Here is a 6,025-nt window from a genome sequence, read left to right as displayed (position 1 = left end):
CTGTGTTTGATCGTGTGAAGTGCGATATGAATGTTAACCAATATTTAGAATTAAGATTGGGCTGGAATAAAAATCTTGAGATTGCTGCGGTCGCAAGCCCAGGGGGAAGCCGTTGGACTTAAGAGAGAGAACGTGGGTGAAGCTGACACAGTGGAAACCCGCTGCTGCTGCTGCTCAGAAAACCTGGACGCTGCAGCCACAGATGTGCCAGTCAGTGCTAATGGTGGTCTCACTCACCAACGTCTGCCCAGGGGGGCTGGCCTCCAGAGTCCAGTAGCATGGTTACAATGCTACACCAGTTCCCACTGCAGAGAAACTGGAGATGAAAGGTCTTGGCCCAAACCTCAGGGAAGTGCTCAAAAAAATCAGCCACACATAGTACATCATCCAGCCCTAATAAAACTCTAGACACCAATGTCTCAGTAAACTCGTTTGGTTAATAACATCCTGCCTGCTGTCAAACAATTTGGTCAGGAGAGGATAATGCCATTCCTGGATCCACGGGACAAGAGTAGCTGGTAGTGTAATGGCTGGGGCTAGATCCCCAGGCCCTCTCCCCGGACGGCTTTTTCTTTGCTGTTATCAAACTGTATCCAAATCTGTGCCCAAATGTTAGTGTGCCTTTTGGGCATTTAATGACGTTCCCAGCAAATTACCAATCTGAAGGGAGTGTAGGAGACCACTTTTCTGAAGTGAGGACCACCCGTGTGGATTACTCCCTCAGTCCCTGGAGTTGGACAAACTCTACTATGATTTCTTCACATGGACCAAAATCCCTCCAAAAATGAGTTTCACATCTTCATTCCTAGTACTCTGAGGAGATGAAGGGAAAGAGGTGACACCCAGCACAAGAGAAAGTATCCCACAAAATAAACTTCTTTGAAATCCTAGTGCACTGATCTCTTGGTCACACACGTGAATGCAACTCACGTCTTCTTACTTGAAGAGAAATGCCTCAGTTCTCCTGCTCTACTCTATATAACTCAAGAAGACTCAGAGGCTGTCTGGAGAGAGATACCAGTGGGGCAGTCAGCTGCTAAGCTACAGAAGGTTTTGTAGGAGACAGAGGAAAGCCTTGGGAAGAAGCCATGCAAAGAAGGTTTGTCCTTTTGTCTATAAGGAACAGTTAGATCAGTGTATTAATTAGGTCTAACATTGTGAAGGAAATTTCCCGTAAGTAACAAAGTGAATGGTGAATACCCTAACTGTCATCATAGAGTCTTCATCCAGTAACTGGTGGAAGCAGATGCAGAGATCCACAACCATGCACCAGGCCGAGCTCCTGGAGTCCAGTTGAAGAGAGGGAAGAGGGATTACATGAGCAAGGGATTACGAGATCATGAAGGGGAAATCTACAGAGACAACTGAACCAAATTCATAGGAACTCACGAACTTTAGACCGACAGCTGTGGAACCTGCATGGGACCGGACTAGACCCTCTGCATATGGGAGACAGTTGTGTAGCTGGGTCTGTTTGAGGGGCCCTGGCAGTGGGATCAGGATCTATCCCTGGTGCAGGAGCTGGCTTTTTAGAGTCCATTACCCATGGTCGGACACCTTGCTCACCCTTGGTGCATCGAGGAGGGGCTGGGTCCTGCCTCGGCTGAATGTACCAGATTTAGCTGTCAGCCCTCCCATGGGAGAACTTAGCCTGTAAGGAGGGGATGGGGGGAAGGTGGGTCGGGGGAGGGGAGCAGGAGGAGGGATGAGAAGGGGATCTATGGTTGGTATGTAAAATGAATAAAAAAATTAAAATTAAAAAAACCCTGCATACACTTTGATCCAGTAATTTCCTCCTTTAGGGCTTAATCCTGAGAGATTATTACAGGTTTGTGGAAAAATTTACCTCCAACTTATTATATGCTGATAGCAAAATAAATAAATAAATAAATAAATAAATAAATAACCAAAATGTCCAGCACTGGAAATGGATTAGACACATAATAACATGATGTAATTACTAAATATGCTGTGATAACAAGGAAAAGACATTTACAATAGTTAAAAGAAAAAATACAAGACAGCTTATATTTCATGCTCCATACTCACATCCACAATTATACAGATAGACAAGCATATCCACACAAATACATGGAAAAATTTACATGGTTTTGTAGATATTTTTATTGTTTGATTTGTACTCAACTAGACTTTTGAAATTTTTCTATGCATTAATTCTTCACTAAGGAGAAAAAGTTATTTTTTTAAAAGAAAAAAAAATTGAGACTTAACCAGAAGCATTCATTAGACTTTACAGGTCTGTGATACCAAGTTACCAGGTTACTTCAGACGATAATGGAATCTTTTGGAAGGACACATTGGGTCATAAGAGAATTTTAATGAAAAGTCTCCATAGCAAGATGAGGAATGTCTCAGAATGTGCTCAGCTGGGCATGGCTAAGGTCAACTGGAAGATTCCAGGCAATGTTAATCTAGGAGAGTTTGCCAGTAACCATGATAGAGCACTTGACCTCCCCCATGGTGACCCGTGTCCTCCGTCTCTGTCCGCAGTACAACACATGCCTTGTCAACCTCCTCGCTCTTCCTTCTGTTCACCCTGCCTCACACACTCCCAGGCCTACACTTGACTGATACACTCTAGGGCCCTCTGGCTTCAAGAGGTCTCTGAGGCTTTCTAACTACCTGGCCAGTCCATGCTTCTCAGTTCTAGCCAGTCCATGACTTTGGTCATCCTGGGATCAGGTGCCCACTTCTCCTCTTAATAGCCAACAAGGAGGAAGGGAGAAAGTACAAATAAGTTTGTCCATGAGCACATTAATTTCATAGTTTTCCTGAAAGAAAACCATGTCAAGACAACTGGCCTTCTAAGAGAGCAGCAATGGTTCACGTGTTGATGTCCCATGAGATAATACATTTATTGACAAGAGGAAGATTTTCCGTGTTCAAATAGTCTTGGGAGTTCCCTTAAACTCATATCCTTGTTGGAGATTCATAATGCAAATTAGCATAGTACGAGGTAGGAAGGACTCTCTACTAATGAAATGTTCTTGATTTTGCTCAAAGCTAAGTTTCACAAGCTAGTTTAAGCAGGAAATGATTTTGCATTTTCCCAAACACCTATGAGCCATGGTACTTGCTTTAAAGATGTCTGCTGCAGAGCAAACTGCCTTCATAGAAGAGCAATCAGCAGTGACATTCGTCTACTTTCTCTCCTTTCTTTCGTTTTTAAAATGGGTCTCATTAGGTAGCCTAGGCTGGCCTTGAACCCAGAGCAATCCTCCTGCCTCAGCCTTTCAAATGCTGCTATATTGCGTGTGATGAATATAACCAGTCTTTCTTCTTTCCTTCCTTTCTTCCTTCCTTCCTTTACTTTCCTTTCCTTCTTCCTCTTCCTCTTCCTCTTCCTCTTCCTCTTCTCTCTCTCTCTCTCTCTCTCTCTCCCCCCCCCACTACTTTTGGATGCTAGACAAGTACTCGCTCAGCTATTTGTGTTCTCTTAGAATTCAAGGAGTTGATCTGTCCTTTTTGAAGTCCTTGAATTCTTCAGTCATGTTTTTAACTGTTCTTTTAATTATGTATCCTCATTGGAGGACAACTCTATAGGACTTAGTATTTCAGCAGGACCATTGTCTTGGTCTTTCATATTGGGAGTCAGATGAAGCAAGACAGTGCAGGAGTATGGCTCCTGCCTGAATCTCAGACATAACTTGCTAATCAAAGAAACAGATGTTTAAATTTGTAAATAGATGTAAACAGGCTATGAAAAGATGAAATTTGTTGGCATCCTCCTGTAGAAATGTTTTTCCTCCAGTGGGTTACTTATAACACTAAGAAGCCGGTATCTGAACAGTTGAAATTTTGAAATATATATAGACAAGTGGAGGGGGGAGGCAAAGATTTGGAGTGCCCTCAGAGTGTCTGAGGAGTCAGAGGAGGGACAAGAAACAGCACAGGAGGCCTGCTGACGTATGAGCCACTGGCTGCTTTGAGGTTTTTGTGTTTTTCTTTATGTTGTGCTGTGTCTGGGTTTTCTCTGTACCACTTTACCATGACTTTGGCCTGGACCCCATGCTGGGACAACTGAAGCCTGTGACTCAGTCCAGGCTGTAGGCTCCTGGATTCCCAGTCATGAGAGTCACTGTGGTTTAGAACACAGGGCTGCTGAGAAGAGACGCCTGCACACTGTACGGTGAGGAAGAGGCCGGCTTCTCTGCTCACCATTTTTGTGTCAGCTTTGGATTTTTAAATTTTCTTTTTAAAGAAAAATCCTTCGACACAAAAGAAGAAAAAGAGCCCATCCAGTAACTAAGCCAGGTTCAAGCTGAGCACTCATGTGACTTTTTAATGTGCTGGGACTGTTTATGGTCAAATTTCTCCATGAGGAAGAGAGGGAAGGAAAATTCAAATAAAAGATGTGGGAAAGGGGGCTAGTTCCGGTGAATCTGGGTTCTTATAGTAACGTTATGGGTATCACCATAGCTTACTATTTTCAGTAACAAAAGTCTGTGGCTAGAGAGGTACTAAGCGGGTAAGAATGCTTGCTGCACATGTGTGAGTTTGATTCCAGTGCATTCATGAACAGCTGGGCATGATCAGGCACGTGTCTGCAAGGCCAGTGCTGGGTGGATGGAGACAGGGCATCACTGAGACTTACTGGCTGCCAACTTAGATCCCAGTTCAGTAAGACATCCTGTCCCAAGGGAAAAAGGCATTGATGGGTAGAGTATGACATTGGACATCTTCGGCTGGCCTTCCTGCATATGAATAGTTGTAAGTGCATGCCTCACCCCACCCGCCCACACACACAAAGTAAAAGAAAAACCCATAATAATAATTGCCACTGTTATTGCTAATATACAATATGTCAGTACCGAGCACAACCTTATTGGTTATACAGCATGTTATTCTTCCTCTGCTGCTCTGAGGTTCCGATGAGTGTGTAATCCCTCATCTGTGGTCTTATGCCTCCAGCCCAGATGCAGGTTTCACAGTGTAACAAGTATTCACTCTACCACGTGTCTAAAATATTGAGAATCCTAAATTCTGAAACTCATCTTGCTTCCTGGAGTTTTGGAGATGGGTGTTTATTCTATTGTATGGACAGCTATGGAAATGGAGGCTGGCTTTATTGTTGCTATAACCCTAATCATTCCGTCTGTGTCGTTGAGGCATCCCTCTAGGGATGGCTGAATTTTTCTTTCTACATATAATTTTGTTCACTTCTTCACTGATGAGATTTTAGCAAGTTCTCTTCGGGAAAGGTTTTTGAAAAGGCATCGTTTTCCCACAGATGGAAAGTGCTGGCTTCTCACAGCTCTTCCTTGACCTTGGGTGAACTCCTCTGTGTCCACGCACCCTCCCTTCACTCTCGGATTACTCAGTATGTTTAATGCCATCCTTCCTCAATTGCACCCAGAGCTTACACTGCCATATTAAACAGTGGGTAAGGGCCTGGCTAGAAATCGGCAGAGGCCTGAGACATTGCTAAATGCTTTGACATCTGTGGTGAGAGTCAGTCTCCAACATTCCCATCACAGACTCAGAGTGAGTGGTGGTCAGTGTGGTGGACACGCTGACAGACACAGCAATTCAGCGGACACTGCATTTTATAAGCAATGATTTGATACATTGAGGAAACCATAAATATTATTTATCTTACTGTAGGCCTTGGAAGGTCCAAGCACCACAGCTAATTATGGCTCAATGATTAGATGCATTAAGCCGAAGCCTGTTTTTCTGGTTTATCATAACAAGTACAGCAGTGGCCGTTACTTTCCAATTTGCAAACATTTGGTCTGAAGGCTGAGCAGAGTGGAAAGTATGCAGGATGGCTTGTCCTATAGGAGTCCTTGCCACCTTCTGAAGTCAGCACTAAGCTACATCTGTTGCCATTTAGGGTTCTTTTTCCATTTGTAGAAGCACATGATTTGCTATAACCAAAACATATATTCCTATACAGATGAGGCTTTTGCTAAGAGATAGCTAGTGTTTTCCAACTAGCAGAATGACAGACTTGGTCAAAGGAAGCTGATGAGAGCTTTCTTGTTTGATGAGCATTTCCCTG

Source organism: Peromyscus maniculatus, chromosome 9 (assembly GCF_049852395.1).
Source record: "Peromyscus maniculatus bairdii isolate BWxNUB_F1_BW_parent chromosome 9, HU_Pman_BW_mat_3.1, whole genome shotgun sequence".
In the NCBI taxonomy this organism is placed as follows: domain Eukaryota; kingdom Metazoa; phylum Chordata; class Mammalia; order Rodentia; family Cricetidae; genus Peromyscus; species Peromyscus maniculatus.
This window is presented reverse-complemented; position numbering follows the sequence as displayed.